Below are 20,186 nucleotides of genomic sequence, written 5' to 3' on the forward strand. Positions count from 1 at the left end.
CGGGAGGCATTTCATGTGGATATTTGCAGAATTGTGGAAGAGAAAACATGCAAAACTCACAGAAGAAAGAAACCATAGTCAATCCTGTCTTGGAAAAATCACCCCAAAAGTTCTGCATTCTGAAAATACAGCGTAAGTATTTCTACAAGACATGGATCATTTGACAGATGTGTTGGATTTTGATGTTACACCCAGGTATTTAAGGCTTTCACACAGAAGAGCAAGAAATTAGTCCATTTCTGTGAGGTCACTACCATATTTCTCTCTACAACACCATTTTTCTGCGAAGTACAGCACCTCCTGTTTTTCAGATCCCACGCTAAATGTTAGAAATACAACAGCAATTTTTCCTTCTGGAAAATACCCTGATTGCATGCCTAATAATGAAAAAAGTATTCCTGGGACTCAATTCTGAGATTGCAAGCTCCTTCATCCGCTGCGGTTACAGCTTAGGTAATACGGGTACTAACCATTTTTACTTTTTCCTTGAGGGAATATTTAATGGAAATATCTGCAGAAGTCAATAACTAATTAACAAGAGGACAATTTGAGCTCAGTGTGCTGCAGAGCCCTCTGTGCGAGCGCGCTGCCGCCCAGCAGAGCAGCGTGACCCACCGGCAGCCCCGAGGCAGGGACGCTCACCCACGGCTGTGGCACAGCCTACAGCCTGGGCAAAATCCTCTGAGCCCCGAAAATGCTCTTTCCAAGGGAAGAGGCAAGTGGGTCGCCCCCCACCCACCAGAGCAGTGGAGGTCACAGCAGCAACCTCACTGCTGACACCGGGTGGGTTTACAAATTAATGGCACCCAAGTTGTTCCTGTCCAACCTCGCAATCTGCAGAGAAGATCCCAGGGTGGCATCGGGTCCAGCTCCTGCACCCGTGGCCCTGGCGTCTCTGACACGCTGCTGCTGGTTTCTGCCTCCGCTCCGGTAAGGTGCGTGTGAACCCCCAATCTCATGCACACTCAGGCCAAAGCTGCACACTTTGTGCAAGTATCTGCACCGAGGTCTGAAAAGCAGGTCCCAGAGTAGTTTGAGTTTGAGCAGCTGCTGTTAGGCCTTCAAAGCTGTTTTAAGAACTTGCAAACATTTACGGCTTCAGCACCTGCTTAAACCAATTCAAATTCAAAACAATTACTTTCCAATACCTCTCCTTAGACACCTCTAATCTGTCCTGCAAAGGAAGAACAGCAAACTCATCACCCTGGTGGACTTAGCTCCAGTCTAAAACTTTCTTGGAAAGCACAGCCTGGTGATGCAACAGATAAGGTCTAATTAGCAAACTGCTCTCGCAAGGTCATTATTCCTCAGGGCACAACCCGCCAGGACCCCGCGTGCCTGCGCAGGGGACCTGCAGGGTGCCAGAGCAGCCCCCGCGCAGGGCCACTGCCAAAGCCCAGAGCCCTGTCCTCGGAAACTGTTCCCACACCAAACCCTCGCGGGGTGCAGGAAGGCAGGGAGGACCCAGACCACCCCGCTGTGGCCTGGCACCCGCAGTGCCGTTGCCCAATGCGACACCCCACGTGAACCCTCCCCTCCCAGAAGGAGCCCTGGGAGCCCACCACATCCGCCGCCTCCAGTACCCCCGAATTTGAGGCTGAGGTTCCTCAAAGCAGGGCTTACCCTGCGTTTGGTTATCTCCACAGGAATGGTATTTGCAGTAACATCACGTATAACTGTTGTCAGTGTTCCCTCCAGCGTCCGGATGGGTTCTGGACTGTGACGGGTGCACGCAGTCATGGGGGAACACCGCTCGGCACGGGCGGCTGCAGCCAAACCCATGTAACAGGGGAGAGCGGCAGAGAGGCGACACTGCGTTTGCGTTTGTATTTGCAATGTTACCAGCAATTGGACAGACGGATGGTGCTGGGATGCCTGCAGTTTTGGAGAGGGGCATCCTCTGCAGAAGAGGCTGAAGGTTTTGGGAGGATCAGCAAACATCGGACTGGGCACAGCCGAAGTCGAAATACAAAAGAATTTTGACACAGACTGATTAAAGATCACAGTTACTGCTGTCATTTGATAAACACCAGAGAGTGCACATGGAGCACAGCAATCCTGCCATCCTTGTTTAAGTTATTCCTCTGCAACAGGATAAAAGCAGAAAACCAAACAGGCCGGCCAGGGGGTGTGTGCCAGCACCGCTGCACGCCCCCAGCGCGGCACGGACCCCTTCCTTCAGCCAGGGCAAGCTGCCTGACCACACGGAGCTTTCCTCCGTTCTGCTGGAGTTTGGTAACATTGAGCACCCTCCGCCAATCTGAAGTAAATACATCTGTATGAACAAGTTTCATAAATGCAGTTGGTCTGGGAAAGTCTTAAAACTAAGCTGCGCCAGCCTGCTGGGTCTGTTTATTTATGCTATTTTTATACCACTGCGGTAGCACAACCCGAGTTACCGAGCACTTGCTACACCACTCTGCGCGTGTTTATACAAGAACTACTGCTCACAAAAGCAAACGGGAAAGCTTCTTGGTTTTTATCAAGCCTGATTGCGGGCCGGCTGCTTGCTTCAGAGCCGAGACACTCACCTGCATCCCTGCAGCGCTGCCCCGCTGGGACTGCAGCCACCTCCCACCGCCCGCCTAGCAAACAGAATGTTTAAAAAAGGGGCTTTTATACCCACTAACAGCATATGGACAAGACTGATGGAACAACTTACATGTGATTTCAGTTGAAATTTTAACATGTGTCGCTGCTCAGGCATGGCCTGGAGCCAAATTAATTCTCCAATTAAAAATTGTTGCTTAGCAACAAGGCTTGCACTGCAGGAGAGAAAAGTGGGGTGCCCGTGACGGCTGGCCGTGGGTGGGCAGGATGGGCGCGGGGAGCCGCCTCTGCCCAGGGTGCACAGCCCGCAGCCGGTGCCGGACCCCCAGTGCCAGACCCCCGCCTCAACAGAGGTGGCCGTGGGGCACCTCGTGTGCAACAGGTAAAAACAACCCTCCAGAGCCACGTGGAGACACAAACTACGGCCCAAACTCTGCTCTTTGCTTATTGCAAAACACAGCAGAAGTCTAAGAAATACCAGCCCGGTGGAGATGCTCCGGGTTTTGAGCAAACGCTTTTTCCTCAGGTGGTTTTGTGAAATCATGGTTAAAATGTGGCCCTGCATGCAGCACTGCTGTCACTGGTGCTACCATTAAATCAACGAGGCAACCTCCAGGCCACAGGATGCAAAGAACTTTTAAACGTAAAAGCATCTACCAGAAGCAGGTTGTAATCTCTGCTGAGGGTCTTCGGCAGCTACCACGGTTTTTAGTTACCTGCAGCCTTACGATGGACTCACCAAGCATTTCTGGCCATCAGAGTTACCAAGTCCCGCTTTTCAAAATCAGATGGATAACCCTCTAATATTTAACAGGCTACATCCTAAAAACAAAAGAAAAAGCTGCTGGTGGGCAGCAGACACTCCTGTGAGTGCTGCACATCCCAACTGCACTGCATGAACATTTACTGCCCTGCCACTCTTTAACAATTATTAGTGACTGACATAATTAAACCAATCACTTGTGGGTATTCAGAACGTGCCACGATACTGAATGGCAACAGCCGCTGCTGAGGATGCTCCGCTGACGTCTCCTCTGGGCCGGGGGGCTCTGCCTGCCGCTGGTGCCTCCACACGGTGCTGCCGGTGCCCCCATGCTGCGGGTACCCGGCTTGCTTGCCTCCGCGTGAGCCAGAGCCAGCAAACCAGCAGCCATGCCGAACAGTGCAGCTGTAACAGATTAAATATTTTTTATCCAAAACAAACATGCAAAACATCTCCCTCTTTCAGGCAGTATAAAATCCTTCTGACAGCAGAGAGCCCGGCGCGTTAAAACCCAAGCAGGAAGATGGCTGTTACGTAAAATCTGAATATTGCCTCTAAATGGTAAAACTATTTATACGGATGCTCATGTGTTTTACAGGGAAGCATTTAACTACACGTAAGCTATGGTTTGCTTTTTAAAAATAAAACTGTGTGCACTCGCTTTGTTATAGTAGCTGGCCTGCCAAGCATACATTCAGAGAATTTTTTTCGTATTGAGCAGAAAGAAATACTGGACTTATTTTACTGACTTGAAGCATACAAACTGGAGTCCCGGTGAGCCAACGGCTACACTTAGGACTCCAGAGCCAGGCAGCGATCCAGAGGCAGGACCACGATCGCTGAGGCACTACACAACCTAGATGGGATAATCAATGCCTTGTGCCCGAGTAACAACGATGAAAAACATCTGTGTATTTCTGTTTTTGTATGCGGTTTCCATGTATAAAATGAAAATACCCCACAGCACGGCAAAACCCAGAAGGCTCTCGTTTCTACGTATGATAACCACATTCCTGGCACCATCGTGGTCGGGCTACCCCAGGACAAGTGTGCCGGTGCAGCTGCCTACGACAAACACACAGAGAATCCCCCCTGAAATACACGTTTCCCCTCGAGCACAGGGAGCAGCCTGGCGATGCGCAGCGTCAGAGGCACGGAGGCCGGCAGCCATGGATGCGGCAGTTTAGGTCGTTCAAGCTGCCCTTCAGACCTCATCCGCTTCCCCAATTATCACCGCCACGCTTTGATCCACCCAAGCACGTTTCTCTGCTCTAGAAAATCATCCCTAAAGGTCCCGCTGAGAGCCAGCCCAATTCCGCCTCCCCGCCAGTCCCACCTCCTGCTTCCGGTGGCCACGGACGTGAGCAGGATGCCACTGGCCCCAGCTTTGTAACACTAGCCTCAAATAATTAGAGAATCTTATAAGTAAGGCAAAATCCAACCTACAAACCAAGCACAGAGCTGCAGGGGTGAAGGCAAACCCCTCCCGCAGCCGTGGGGTGTGAGTGCTTTGGTCCACGGCAGCCCAGGGACGGCACGGTGCCGAGCCAGCATGGCCACGCAGAGACCGGCAGCCAGGACACCCACGGCACAGTCCCCAGAAAATGTGATAAGGGGTTGATTAAATAGCAGAGGATGAGAATAAACATTGACAACAACTGCTGAATTTCTGTTAAACAAAGGATTTCACATAAACACGCACAGCCAGTCACAGCTGAGTATCTCCTTTATAAATACACACCGAAGCTGGGGAGCACAGCACCGAGCACTCACCATACGGCCACGGCACCAGGTGACACCAGGAGAGAGGCCATGTCCTTGCCACATGTGCGCCGAGACAAGCTTGCGGTGCGCAGCCAGCCAGCATCGCTGGGCACCAGCATCCCCGGGCACCAGCAGCCCTGGGCACTGGGCACTGCGGCTGCCAGCTGGGGGGCAGACCATGTCCGACTGCCCACCTCATCCCAGCAACTCACCAGCCAAAACAACTGACATTAGTAAATGATTAATTTTATATTGCTTAAGTTAATCACAAGCGGAAAAAAGAAACAACTACAGGGAGCCACTGGAAGGTGCCACTCGCATGCCCATTCCTCCTCCTATTTAACTGCAGCATTTTTGCTTCATTAATATTCCTACAAACTTCAAATTGTTTTTACACCTGCACTATGTATCCAGTTAGATAACATTTCACCAATTAATAATAATGATCTTAATAAACAACAGGATAATGACTGCCTTAGCATTTACATAAATCAACCCCTTCAAAATACCGATGCGTTACAGGCCACGCGTTTCGCTCTCACGTCGCTGCTCCATACGAGCACTCCAGGAGGTGTCAGGGCACTGCGGGAGCTGGGATGGCGTCACTGCTGGGATCCAGGCGGCAGGAACAGGAAAATAAGCAATAAAAACTCTGTACCTCATCTCTCCCTCGCCATTTCGCAACACTTACAAACCTGTTCCTGACCCGCTGCCTGTGGATTTTTGGGAAGAGCCCCAGACCCAGCTGCCATCAGCCCCACGGGACTGCGGGGGGGTCTGCGCACAGACACATCTTGCAGCGTGGAAGATGAACTAAATCGCAAGCAGCCCCCCAGCAGCGACAGCCCCGTGCTGCCAAGCACAGATTTCTGTCAGCACTGACATTAATGAAGTTCTCACGGAGCACACGTTTTTAGTGAATAGCAACAATAAAATAAAAGGATAAAAATGATGGGGATACCTCTCCAGAGCCTTCAGTTCAGTTTGACTAAGTCTCCCCTTAAGGCTTGCTGCTGGACTGCAACAGCTGCCAAGTGTTAGCAAAGAAAAGCGGAAAGTATTTTTAGCAACAACAAAAAAATGCCCTGGGTTTTATCAGGTAGCTGAAACATGCATTTATTCAGCGCTTAAATACGAGCCTCCGGGAGCAGATTTGTAGTGGGGAGCATGACATCACGAGAGCAGAGGGACCTCGCAGCCGATGGTGACACCAGCGCAGTGACAGCATGTACACTGTGCCATCGGCACCAGCATTCTTCCCTGCTTGTGTTTTGACCAATCTGCTCTGCAAAGCCCCAAACCAGCCAATTCAACATGTTGAGTCAACAAGATTCAACATAATTCTGCTTTTACCGATCTCCACCTTCCTCCATTTAAGAGCAGGCTTTGGCGTTGAAGTCCCCGCAGAGCAGGAGTTTCCCTGGCAGCCCCGGTGACCACCCCAGGGACCACCCCAGGTACATCCCCATCCCCGTCCCCATCTCCACCTGGCTCTGGACAGTGCCTCAGCAAACCTGGTGCAAGTAAACGCAGCTATTTAATTTCCGATTACAAACTTACTTATGAAACTTATTAAAGGTCCTGTAGTAGAAAGCAAGCGAATAATTTCTGCTTTTAAAGCACTGTAAACATTTAGCAGACACATTGAGTACCTTTGGTTAAGTCCTGTTTCCAGCAATACCAATCAAAGCTCAGCCACTCTCTGGAAAAGAGTTTAACTTTGGTTCAGAGCTGTTTCAAGCTCGGTTCAAGCCCATCAGTTCATCAGGACCGCTGGTCCAGGGGATGACTTTACTCCATCCCTGGTAAGCCCAACAGTGATGTGTATGCTGTGCTCCAGCTACTGCAATGCATTATTTTGATTTATTCAGCTAAATCAAGTAGCTGAGCAGAATTATTTCCAAATACACTTCACTGATTTATTTCTTTATCATATATTTCTTTCTACAGTTTTATGGCTATTATTGCAGAAAGGAGGAAAAAATAATAATAAAAGAGGCCTTTTTCAGTTATTGCTGGTCACTTTGGGAGTTCTTTGCCAAAATCCACACTACAGAATAAGTGTTTCCCAACTCAACCCTGCAGACAGACAGGACCTAACAGGAGCCGCAGCCACTGCTGCAGCAGTGCCCGTGCTGCCGTGGGGCCGGGGACGTGCCCGGGTGCCCCAACAGCAGCCGCCCCACACCCCTGCGCCCCGACGGCACCAGGAATCCCTGCCTCCTGCAGGCACCTACTCTGCCTTTACAAAAGGAATTTGCTAAGACGCTCACTGTTTGGCATGATGTGATCTTGGTTATAATAATTAAATTGATTCGGCTACAAGTTTTATACTTTTTAATTATCTTTGTGCATATTTTCATATCCAGCATAGCCATAAAACACACTGAAGTGACCACTTAATGACGTCTTTGTGTGTCTACCTTGTAGATAAAAGTCTCAAACCCTCCGATTTATCACTTTGGCTTATACTGCTAATGGCACTTGTACGGGAAGAATAGCAGAGGGGCCGTCTTATTGCCATGAAATTCAACAGGCTTAAAAAACAGAAAGAAAAAAAAAAAAAAAGAGAAAGCAGACTCCCAGCATGAACCCAGAAGGAAAGAAAACAGCACAGCAGCGAAACCCACCCCGCTGTTTCTAAGTCTGCCGGGAGCTGCCCCGGGCTTTGCTGGGAGGGCTGAGCACTCCGGCCAGCCCCCGCACGGGGACCGAGGCAGGGGACGTGCTCCGGGACTCGCCGGGGCCTCTCCCCCAGCCAAGGCACCTTCTGCTCCGGCCCGACCCTGTCGTCACCGGCACACCAAAGTGCACAACCCCGCAGGAGCAGACAGGGAGAAATAAGGGGAAGCACAGAATGATCCCCAGCTCCAGGAACAGCGGGATGGGGATGGGCACAGGGCCGTGGATGGGGACGTTCACGCCTGCACCACCTTGCTTTGCACCCTCCTCCCCCTGCGCAGCACCCACCACGGCATCACCGAGGCGTCTGTCCAGCTCGAGTCAGCTGTAACCCGGGGTAAAGTGGCCGCTGGGGACTCTACCAAGCCACCCCAAATCTTTGTTTCCTAATAGCCATTGGTAAGTATAGCCTATGGACATATAAACCTGTTTCTAATCCTTTAATACAACTTGGGATTGATATTCATATTATTACAAATATTTGTATATCCACGTGTGTCTGAGTATACACGTGATAGATATCAATTTGTATTTACACCACCGCCACTCCCAAGTCACACAAACTCTGTAGACTGAGACAGAGGAACAGTGGATGCCTTCCCAAGGAACCCCCCTGCCCTCCAACCAGTGCTGGACGAGAGGGAACTGCATTTTTCCAGGCCTATCCGGGAAAACCAACTGCCCCCCCTCCCAGAGTCGGTTTTCTCCCGGGGGTTGCACGTGGATAACAACAGCATTAGAAACCACAAAACCTTCCTAGCAGGGACTTCAGAAACTGCTCTAAACTCCTAAAGCCACAAAATCCTGTTAGAGCAATCTCCAGTAATCCGTATGATCCTTACTCAAGCATATAATAACTAACATTTTAAGAGTAAAATGAATGACTTTATGTCAAGATCAAGTGAAACACGTGCAAGATTTAATCTATTTATCGTTACAGCTTCACGCAGTGCCAACCAGCAAGCGGTGGTGAAGGAAGAGGCGGTGAAGGAAGCAGCGCTGTACAAAGCCTTGCAGGTACCGGGGATTATTTTTATCAGCGTTTCTGTTCACAATGTAGAATCTCCCTGTAAATGACTCGGTCTGAAAACAGTCCCTTTGCCATGCAGCCTCTGCTCCTAGGATCTCAGTAGTTCCCAGTAAATGACTAAAATAAGCAGTAAGGTGAAGATCTGTCAGGTTCCACTGCCACTTTTTAATGGATGTACTGCAGCATAATTAATATTTAATGGTATTTTCAGGCTTCTGATTTGTTTTGGTGTGGTATGATGGAAAACAGGCAAGTTGTCAAACGCTGCATCCAAAGTGAGGGACCAAACAAAAAGGACATGGCCTTTGTTCAGCAGAGCTACCAAAACAGGTCAATGCAATTTACAGCAAAGTTAGAAAGGGAATACCATGAGAGGGATGACACCATGTACATTATCATATACTTTTTACATAGTTGGCATATTTTCAGATTGTGTAGAAACCTGCCCGCGCTGCCTGCAGGGGTGTTCCCACCGTCCCAGCTCCCCGGCTGCCCTGCGCTGCCTCCAGCTCCTGCCTGCACTGTCTTTGTGGTTCTGTTGACTCAAGCAAAGTTTTCTTGTTAGATATCAAACATAACTTTTAAGGCACATATATGCATATGTAAAATACAAAAAAAAACCCCCAGATGTAACTATTCTCACTTGTTTCTGAAGCGTGCTGGCATTTTAAGTCTCTTCTACCTGGTGAAAAGGAGAGGTGGTTGGCATGGTGATCTAAATTGGATAATTGGTGTCCTCACCCAAGTGTAAATACGCAGCAGAATTCTCCATTATAGGTGCTATATTTAAAACTGAATTGCTATAGTTTAAAAATAAAATCTTGCTTTTGTGATTTCAAGAGAGAGACATTGCCATCACCTGTTGCTTACATCTGCAAGCGGAGAGTAAGGGGAGGCCAAACACAGCAAGCTCGCTGGCCGTGCCGCCGCGGCAGGAGCGACGCCAGTCTGATGCTCGATTTAACAAAGCTCTTCCCTGAATTGCACAGGCATGACACAAAGCACTAGTACAGCATCTTCAAATAAATCTAACCTGGAACGTACAGAACAAGCAAAGCAAACAAGTGGCACGAGAGGGAGCAAGGCACCGTCGCTGTGTCGGTCCTTCTGCACAGAGCCCGGCGGGGGGCACCCGCTGCAGGAGGGACCCCCAGCCCCGGAACCCTGAAGGCTGCCTTTAGCTCCCACTGATACCTGCAGCGTGTCCCCAGCCCGGCATCCCCCGCGTGGCATCCCCCAGCCCGGCATCCCCGATGATGGGACCAGCATCCCCCTGGCCTGCAGCTGGATGTGGGCAGAGAGCAAAGGGCCCCTCTCAAGATGTGCACAGGGTGCTTGGGGAAAGCTCCAGAACAAGGCCCAGGAGGGGAAAGGGGGACAGTCTCCCCTCTTCATACTAAACCACTTGCTTCAGAAAGGGGAAGCGCATTTTTCCCTCCTTTAAGCTCTGATGAGACTTTATGGCAATGACACACCATTGCACTGCAATTACGGTGTCTGAGATGTGAGCGACGTTAACAGATTACAGCTGCAAACTGCCATGCTTCTTTCTAAACAGGAGTGGTTTGATAACCAATTCACAATATATCCATTGCAAAAGCAAAAATATCCTTTAAAAAAAAAATCAAATATTTTCAGAAAATTTCACTTTAATTATACATGCAATAGATTTCCCTCTTTAAGCTCTGCATCTCATTTTCAGCACACTGCTCCAACAGCTTTCCACAGCGCTGTAGCCGCTCTCACAGCTGTGCCTGCCTGCACTTCCACCGCTTCTGCAAAGTGCCGGGGTTTTTTAGTGACAGTAATTCGAAAGCAGTCCTTTACATACTGGGGGAAGGAGCAGAAGCTGGTGAATCCTCAGCAATACAGCGGGATCGGAGCTGCCCACGTTACACCTCACCACCACTGCTGAAATGTATCCCTGTTTTTCAAGGCACAGAAACGGCAGAGCACTGTAGAGCTGTGGGAGTAATTTAAAAACAAAGATAAAACCAAGAGCTGATAACAGGCTGCTACAACACCCAAAGGAGACGCAGTGTGGAGATGCACTTGGAAAAGGAAAGCCTGAGTGCAGGAGTTCAGGTACAGCCATGAAGACACTGCAAAGAGCAGCCAGACTGAGACAGTCACAAAACGAAGGACGTTCCCCAGCCTCACTCTCCTGCATTTATCTCACCCGTTCTGTTTGCATGTCCGAAATCCCCATGGGTATAAACCTCTCCTGTAACATCCTACCACCATCAGACTCTGAAGGCTCAATCTGTATTTACTCCATCAGGAGAAGCGATCCCTGCAGACTTCCATGCCGTACTACCCGCTGCAATGCACGTTACTTCTGCTAGTAATTTTTGCAGCGGTGGTGGTTAATCTCCCCTGCAACCTCCTCGTGCTGGGTCCCTTTAAGGTTAGGTTTTAAGGAAATGGGCATATTGCATTAGGCGGGTAGTGCAACGTGGGAGGTCTCTCCTCCGCCTTCATCCTAATCGCTAACTTGGCTGCTGAGGGCCGAAGCCCCAGGTGAACCGAGGACACAGACTGCAATGCTCCGCCGTGCCGGGCGAGACGTCAGTGGCCGCGCAGCCTGCCAGCGCCGCGCAGCCTCCTCTCGCATTTATAGTTAAGGTCATTGCTGAATAACAGAAAAATTAACGTCATATCAATAAATTGTTCTCCACTTTCCAACAGTACACCAACAGCACTCCTTTAGCAATCTGAAGGTCAATTGCTGTCATTATTTTTTGTCTGGATTTTACTGAAGAGAGGATGATTTAAAAGCATTGGTGAAAACTGCAGCCCCACGCCACCGACACTGGAAATCACTGCTGGAATCCTAACCTGAAAATGCCGACACATTGACATGTTTGGGGGGTTTACTGACATGGTTTACATAGCAATTAAACATTTCTCTATTTTCTTGCTATCCCTTTTGCAGTATTTTGCCTTTTTTTAAGGAAACACAGCATGTTGATACATTACTTTGAATACAATTAGAATAAATTTGTCAGGCAAATATTTTATTGATTGAAAAATAATGGATATGGATTCACTGAAACTAATCCTAAATCTGACTAAAAACTACCTAACAACATTAGTGGGGAAAGTAATTGTTAAAATACTGTTTTATTCAAGTGAAGTTAAATGACAAGTTCTGATTAAAATATGGAAAATTATTAAACTTAATTTCAAAATAGCATTTGACTGTGCAAGCTTTCCCGGTCTGTATTCTGGATGGGCAGAACAGAGAGCCCCGATATTTGCTTTCTGATGACGAGACCTCCCCAGCAGCGTTTCCAGCGCCCCGTGGTTTCCAGCTCTCCCACCCCACCGCACGGGCCCCGCACAGTTGCTCCGCCGTGAGTCCCGGCACTGGGCACCTCGGCACACCGGCGGTCGCCATCAACCACGCTGCACGTACCCTGCCCCGTCCGGGTGTCCCTGCCGTACCGCCCTCGTGTGCTTTTGAGTTCTTCTCCTGGCAAAGTCTCTCTCAACCAGATTCTTTCCCCAAGTAAATCCAAACCCAAGACGTGCCTGTCCAGGTCCACTGCTGCAGCAGCCCAGGCTGCCTCGCCGCTGCGTACCCTCTGCTTCAAGCTGCAGAGTCAGAGGTGAATGGATCTGCCAAGGCCATGAGAGGCTGGAAGTACCAGAACTGTGTTTCCTACCCCAAAAGAGCCAGCTCGCCGAGGACCTGCTCTAGCACCACCTTCATGACAGGAGAGGTCCGCTGACCTGCAATTAATCAAAGGAGCCCTGGGCAAGGTCATCTCCCCTCTGGGGATGCTACCAGCCCCAAATAACTTGAATTACTGGAAGCCAAAGGTTTTCAGTGCCCTGCAGGAGATACTCAAATTTGGCAAGACTTCTCTGCATCACTCCTGCTGGTCTCCCTCCTTTGGAAGGGACTACACTGGGTCCAGGCTAATTTCAGCTGATTTTGGAACCTCAAAGCGGTGCTGAAAAATTATCTTACCAGTCAAATACTGAAAACTTGTCCTCCGAATTTTAAACATCTAAATGGTCATTTCCCCCACTGAGAGGCAGCTGAGGTCTGTGCCGGGAGGACCAGCCGCTCTCCTGTGAGCAGGCAGACCCGTGCAGAGAACGAAGGAGATGCCTGAGCACGCACCCGCACCGAAGAGCTAAACAATGCCTCCTCCCTGCTGACACCATCGGTTCAGGGCGAGAGGATCGGTTTGTGGGGAAGGAGAAAGACAGAGTGTGAAGTTTGTCAGGTCTTGAGGTACACCTTACAAATATGAAAATTATTTTCAGATAAATAAAACATCCCTGAAACCAAGGTCAACCTCTCAAATAGGAACTGCTCTGTGAATCAATACCAAGCCCGGGGAAATGATTTCAAACGCATCCACTGAGCTCTGCTCCGAGGTGCCGCTTCCGTTTGCATGTGAAAAGCAGACAGTGCCTCTTCACCAGGCGAACGCTGAGCACAGGGCTCGAACCAATCTTTACACAAGGAACAAAGAGCGCGGTAGTGGCACTATGGGAACCAACTGCTACTTTACCTGGCAAAGGGAACAGCTACTTTCTCAGTGCTAGAAACTTTTTTCCAGAAGTTTGCAAAGGATAACAATTTTGAATTACCAGCGTGAGAAATGACCTTGAATCTCTTTCAGTACTGCCACGCTGAAATATCCGCTGGGCAACGCGGTCTGCTTCTCTGTGCAGTTCTGTAAGAGCTGGCTGGTGTTTTTAGTCAAACCAGACAAACTAAGCCCAGCGCATTTCGCTTGCTAGGAAAACCCACTAACTGCAGAGCACGCCCGTCCATGGAAAGTCGCTGAAAGGAGGCACGGAGAAGTGACCTGATTTTCAGGAATGCAAACAGCTCTCCAGTCCCTAACTCGCACATGCCTGAGACATTTTACAATACAGTAAACTTTCTTAGATGGAAACATACTGCTTCAATAACACCCAAACCTTTCTACTTAATTACTGCACATACCCAGTATTGCCAAAATAAACCGAGAGCAGCAGCTATGGAGGGGAAGAGGGACAGATGTCAGGGGACTGGGACAGACTCTCTTGCACATTTCAGCAAATAGCAGCATTTTCACGCCTGCAGGGACACGTGTGTGGGTGCCGCTCGCACAGAGGTGTGTGACAGCAGGGGACAGCTGACACTGTGTTCTGCCTCTGGCCACCAAAAACTTAACACTTCTGGCCCTTTTTGTATGGTTTGCTTATACGGTGATCAAATTCAGGCCATTCAGTCTACTCAGTAGTAAAAAAAAAAGGAGACTGAAATAACACACACAGCCGCACAAGAAAGGCCTGTGCAGGAGGCATGGTTCACATTCACCCCTAACTGCACTGGATTTTAAAACCGGTTTAGGCTAATGTCACTACAGCACAAAACATTAAGCCTGGAGATGTAATTTCCACAGGGGCTTCCGCTCTGAGGTACACGAGGATGCCGGGGCTGACGGACAACTAACGTCCACCACAGCAGGCAAAACCTGGACACTGCAACCCTTAGGGTAACAGCGTGAGGTCCCAGTGCAAACCCGAGCTGACCCGCTGCACCAGAGAGGGGTGACACACGTTTACCAGTGAAGGTTTGCTTCTGGTTCACTGCTGCCCACCACCACGGTATCACTGATGGGAGGCACAGGGAGAACAGACCGAGCGCCGGCCAGCCTTGCAAACCCCAGCGGTGCCAGCCCGGCTCGCTGCTCCCGGGGCCGGGCGATGCTGGGGCACTGCTGTGCCACACCGCTTGGGCACTGCCAGTGGCCACGGCTCAGGGCATCCTCCGCCCAGGAGGAAGGACGCACCTTTCGTCTGTGCCCGGCTGCCAAAGGTCCAGCTAATCCCAGCATGAGAGAGAGTCCAGCAAGTCAGCACAGGACGATGAAATAGCACAACAGAGACTTAACTTATGGGGTTGTTTAAAAAGAGACACAAAAGAGAAAAGAAAAACTTCACAAGGAAAAATGCTTAGAGCTTCCAGTAATGAGAAACATCAGGCCAGCGGACATCCCTCTTCCAGCCAGCATCACTGCTGCGACCAAAAGGATGAAATCACAAATCTTCTTGAGTAAGGCAGAAAATACTTTTCCTGTCCAACAAGAACTTTATAAAATAAAAAAGCTGAAGAATTTATGTTCTGAAAAAAAAATTAGATAATCACGGTATCTTTAACAATTTTTAAGAAAAAATTCCACCTGTTTTCCACAACAGGGAACTTGGTGAAGCCAACGGCTTCAGCTTCTGACAAGACAGTGACTTCCAACAAAACACATCTTTAAAAACCAACCACCAGCCCGTCTGTAGTCCACTCGGTCCTCCCAAGACCAACGGCAGAAACGAGCGCCGTGAGCAGCGGCACAGCCAGGCTGACGCACACACGTCAGCCAAGCCCTGGGACAGGCACGGGCTCCTGCACCGCAACAGCCCCCGTGGCACGCGGTCTCCGAAGGACAGCGGGCATCGCCACCAGTACCATGCGATCCCCCGACTCGTGTGCCCCCGGTTCTGGCACCCCGTGTGCCCCACAGCCTGGCGGGCACAGACTGCCAGAGCCCTCAGAAACGTGCCTGAGGTGGCAGGTCCACGTATCGTGACAAACCAGGTACTTATTTAACTGTATCCCTGGGACAGGCACAAGAAGAATCCAGAGCGAACAGTTGGTCTGCGTACCCAACGAAGCCAAGAAGTGTCAGCATCTGATTATTATTTATTGCACTGATGGAGCCGGAGCTGTCAGAAGCTGCTGTAAGCAGTACGCTAAACAAAGCAGTAATTAATTAGCAATCATGCACCAGCGCAGTGCAAGGCCAGCTGCCCAAGGGTCAGTGTGAAATACAGCTCCTCACATCTCACCATGCCGCCTGTGCTGCAATTAGACAGCTACAAAGTTTCCCGTAGCTTGACATTACCACGCTTAACAAGTTATCGATGGCAATGAAATTTTGCAAGACTTCATCAGTAGTTCAACAGGAATCTCTGAACCCAGCAGCACGCATCTTTGCACGAGGACAATGCACACACCTCAAGCCTAAAAGCATCCATGGGTCAGCACCCCCCGAAAGCTGGTGTGCCGCTGCCGCCCACCCGCAGGGCACTGCCACGTCCCCACACCTTTCCTCTGTTTCTGTCGGCCTGCCTCTGTGAAATTTTTCTTGCAAAGCTTAATTCTGTCTTTTCGGTGAAAACCAGGGAACAATCATTAAAAGATAAAGATTAGGCTGACAGAAAATTAGATTTGCATTTTTCCTTAAATGCACAAGGCAGAAAAACGCTGCTCTTTTCCTCTCTGCTGCGTCATAATTACAACATCAAAAAATCATCAGCTTTGGCCCTTGCTGAACTTTATATTCCACCAAATAGTGAAATCTTTCTCCTAGAGTTAGACTGATTACTAGAAATATTTATGTTTTATGTCAAGGAATAGTAAACACACTTCAAAAGGAAAGAGGGGAAGGGCTGGCTACATGGCACGCAACTCGCATGGAAACTTCTCTGATTAAGAAAAGTAATTACCCGTCTGCCACAGGGTAAGGCAGGGGATACTTTCCGTTGATGTTCACAACTCCTTCTCACTCTCCTTGCTGTCTATGGGGTGTGGAAGGAAGGAGGTGTTTGAAGAGCGGAGGATTTGGTGGAAAAGAGAGATCACATGTGAAATTTGTCAGACAGCAGGTACTGAAACACAGGGGAGATGCAGCAAGTCGAGTTTTTAAGAGACCTGGAGGCCAGCTCTACAAAATGTGCCAGGAATTGCTGGTGACAGAAAGAGATGTCCTCAGGACAGGTCAGCAAAGCTCTGGAGAACCATCAAAATCAGTGCCATCACAAAAAAAGGGACAGGGAATAAAAGAGGAAATAAAAACTGGTATCGATAGGTAAGGCGAACAGCATGAGGAAAAAGCACTGGAGAGAGCACACCACGAGGCAAGTGAGTGGAAAGGAGAGGAGCGGGGTGGAGGAGGAGGACTGAAGAGGAGGAGAACAAAAGGCTTTGCAAGACAAAGACGAGGATGGGAAAGCCCAGAGGCTTGGGCTCTGCCCACAGCATGGCTGTGGTGGGAAGGTCACATCTGCCGTCCCGAGGCACCAAACGTGGCTGCAGGCAGAGCGCGGGCAGAAGTCTTGGTAACAGCTCACTGCGTACGCGGTACCACGCGTCCCCACTGCGGCTGCAGCCATACCCAGCCGAATTCTCCATGCTGCCCCATCTTCCTTCAGACCTTCCTCAGGCCAGCGATCGTTAAATCCTCTCTGCTCGTTAATATCCACTCGTTACCCCAACCCTTACCTTCAACGGAGAGCAGGCGGCTTCCTCTCACTCTGGAAGATCCGGAAGACGCCCATAATTCACGTCCCGGTGCCTGCAGTACTCGGCGCCATGGGGAGCAGCCGCGGGGGCTGAGCCAGGGCGGGTGCTTCAGAGGCAGCCCCTGCCAAACGCCACCGAAGCATCTCGCCACCAGGTACACAGCAGCTATTTATATGGTTGCAAACGAACAACAAAGACCAGCACAGATACCTTTTTAGTCAAAAAGAGGTGTTTCCTTCCACACGCATCTGAGGGCTGCTTCGGCCAAACCAGCCGGGGCGGCCGCCTGCACCTGCCCGTGCCGCAGACAGCTTGGCAACCGGCACGGCACCCCACGGTGCTCCTCCCCGCCACGGAGAGAGCATGGCCTGTGCAAATGAGACATCTGTGTGACTAAAATAGGGACAACGTTGCATCTAAAATACGGGCTCTACCTGCTCTCATGGAAGTAAACCTCTAGAAGCGGATAGGGAGCAAGCCTACAGAAATGAAGAGTGCTTTGTTACAACCTCATTGCTCATCACCATAAAACCCGTGGAGCCTAACTGGAATGGGTACTGTTCCACAGAATCTAGTAACTGACAGAATTCAGCACATGCAAATTAAAACAATTAAAATTAATACCTTTTCCAGTGGTACAGTGCTGTCAAAACAAACAAGCAAACAAAAAAAAAAGCAGGAGATGCTCTCCCCGCACAGCCAGGCCTGCTGTACTCTGCAGGTGACAAGTGTTTTAATTCTACATAAGATAACCTATTTTCCATTCTGTGTTATTTTTCATGCCCGATTGCTGCTGGGCACTATTCATTTTCTACCAGCTTTATCCCTACTAACTTTTAGAAAATGTTTCTCTGAAGGAAAACAAAATCTTAAACTTGTCGGAAGAGAGTGTGTGGCCGCAGCGTCCCGCAGCGCAGCCGGAGGAGCGGGGAGGGATGCCACAGTCAGCTGCGCCAACTTTGCAAAACGGGCTCTTTTCCTTCCATTCAGCTGCACCAGCAGCATTTCAAATATTAGTAGTTAAAGAATTTAGGTACAAATTTCAGATTTTTTTTATAAACTGGCTGATTTTCAGAAAGGCTGAGTGCTTTGTACCCCTTGTAGTTTGTTGAAACGCTGGTGTAATTAATGGTACCCCGGGCACAAACACCACCAGCACTGGCAGCGGCTCTGTCTTGCTGCAGGACCTCCGGACCTGGCACCCCGAGACACAGCAGCATTGCCAGGCAGCCAGCGGCTCCTCTTGGGGTACTGACATCCCCCACGCTCTACTGGCCCCCATCCTGCCTTCCAAAAAACAGGGGAAATGCCTCAAGTTGTTTCTAAATGCTCGAGATGTCTGAGTAAGCCCTTGTGGCAGAGCAAGGCGAGGCCCTGAGTCAGTTATGCATGGCCACCCCTAATACACAAAAATAACTTGTTTATTCCTCCCGATGTGTTATTTTTACATGGGCAGCTCTGGGCAGCCGTGGCAGTTTGCTGCCGCTGGTCCCAGCAAAGGCAGGCGGCAGGGGCCGGGCACACGAACCCGCAGGGCACCATATCGGGGACATCCCAAGCCGACCCAGCCGTCTTGCCTCGGGGCAGAGGGCTGCCCGGCAGGGCTGGGAGAGCTCCTCGTACCCGGGGGGACTGTGGGAAACACCTTCAGCTACCGCCCACCCGGGCACTGGGGAGAGCTGCCCTCCTCCTCCACCTCGGCGCTGCCCTCGGAGCTGCAGAAGGAAAGCCTTTGCCTGAGCTGCCGCCGGAGGAGAAACGTTTGATTTCCAATTGTCTGGGGGAAAGCCCTTCTAAATCAAAATGTGCCCAGGGTTTCTGGTGAGGCAGACACAAGTCCTTCACACACGGGAGCAGCATTTGTCAGATGCCCACTCTGGCTGCACCTATACTTAAAGGAAGAACCAAAGCACAACATTCCCTTCCACAGGCTGAACGTTGGTTCACAGTGCATTCCTGGAGTAACTAGTTAAAGCTCTGCTGGGGGTGACTTCTCTTTACAAATACTGGGTTTGGTGGACAGAAGTCCAACTGAGCGAACACAACCACGCGTAAGGGCTGCTAATAACAAAGCGTGGCTGTGAAAGGTACGTGGGAACACAACGGAGCTGGAGCGGGACAGCAGCAGAGGAAGCTGCTAGCAAGTAAATATTGCTCAACACGACACCAGTATTGGGGAAAAACTGACAGAGTGGAATAACAGGAAGCTTAGTCACTTCTGGACAAAAAAAGCAAAGCATAAGAGAGGGGTGGGAGGGGAGCTGCGTGGCAGGCCGGGGCGGCAGGGCTGGGAGGGCCCGGGGCGGGCACGGAGCAGGGCAGAGCAGAGCTGGGCTCGCAGGGCGGGCAGGGGACTGGCCAGAGGAGGAGGGCAGTCCTGCCTGGGTGCCCCCGCGGGGTGCCAGACCGGGCTGACAGGCAGCCCCGCTACAGCAACCCCTTTGGGAGTGCAGCAGGGTCTGCGGCACGGGGTCTTCGTCCCCGGGCGACTCCAGCTAACGGCTTGCACTAAGGAATGAAGTTAAACCGTGACCTAGTTAGACCACATCCCCAGCTTCTCCTCTGCCTTCCTAAGCGTGGAGAGCACCACAACTGCTCAGCCTGGGGAGGCCAAGGAGGGTGACATACAGCAGTTAGAATTTAAGGATATGTTTAATTTTGATTACAGTTATCATTCAAACCACAGAACAGCTTCAGAAGGTGAGCCAAGGACCGACGCAGCACAGGACACTCGCCACCTTCCAGACAGCGATCGCCCACTCCCATCCGGGACCACCACAGGAACGGTGCTGACCATGGCCAGCGGCTGCAGGGGCTGTGAACCACAAGGCCCAGGCGGGCACACCACGGGCCGTCACACCGAGGGTTAACCCTCAGGCTCCATGCAACCTGGAGAACATTTCGCTTGCGTACAGAATCAGCACATTTCTGGCGGCTCTCAAGCAATACGGTATTCAGACCATAAGGGTACTTTGCAGAAGCTTCAGAAGTGGGGAAAAAAGTTGGAAAGAGCAGATAACCCTGATGGCGATCTTCCACACTGAAAAGTACTCATTACACTTAAAATATGGTCTGCGCTGCTCACTGCTGAA

The 20,186-nt window shown here is 50.3% G+C and overlaps 1 protein-coding gene across 30 annotated transcripts in view; it reads right to left on the reverse strand.

The window, feature by feature from the left end:
• Positions 1–20,186, reverse strand: part of MBNL1 (muscleblind like splicing regulator 1) — a 106,853-nt gene that overhangs the window by 35,622 nt on the left and 51,045 nt on the right. The window contains exon 1 of one of the 30 annotated variants that reach the window (XM_075761752.1): positions 6,039–6,161. The exons of 28 other annotated variants lie outside the window; for them this stretch is intronic. The gene's annotated coding sequence lies outside the window, so the exon portion shown is untranslated. Of the gene's footprint in view, positions 1–6,038; positions 6,162–20,186 lie in introns of those variants that run through there. One more of the 30 variants, XM_075761758.1, reaches the window with a different exon arrangement.

Source organism: Balearica regulorum, chromosome 9 (genome assembly GCF_011004875.1).
Source record: "Balearica regulorum gibbericeps isolate bBalReg1 chromosome 9, bBalReg1.pri, whole genome shotgun sequence".
NCBI lineage: Eukaryota > Metazoa > Chordata > Aves > Gruiformes > Gruidae > Balearica > Balearica regulorum.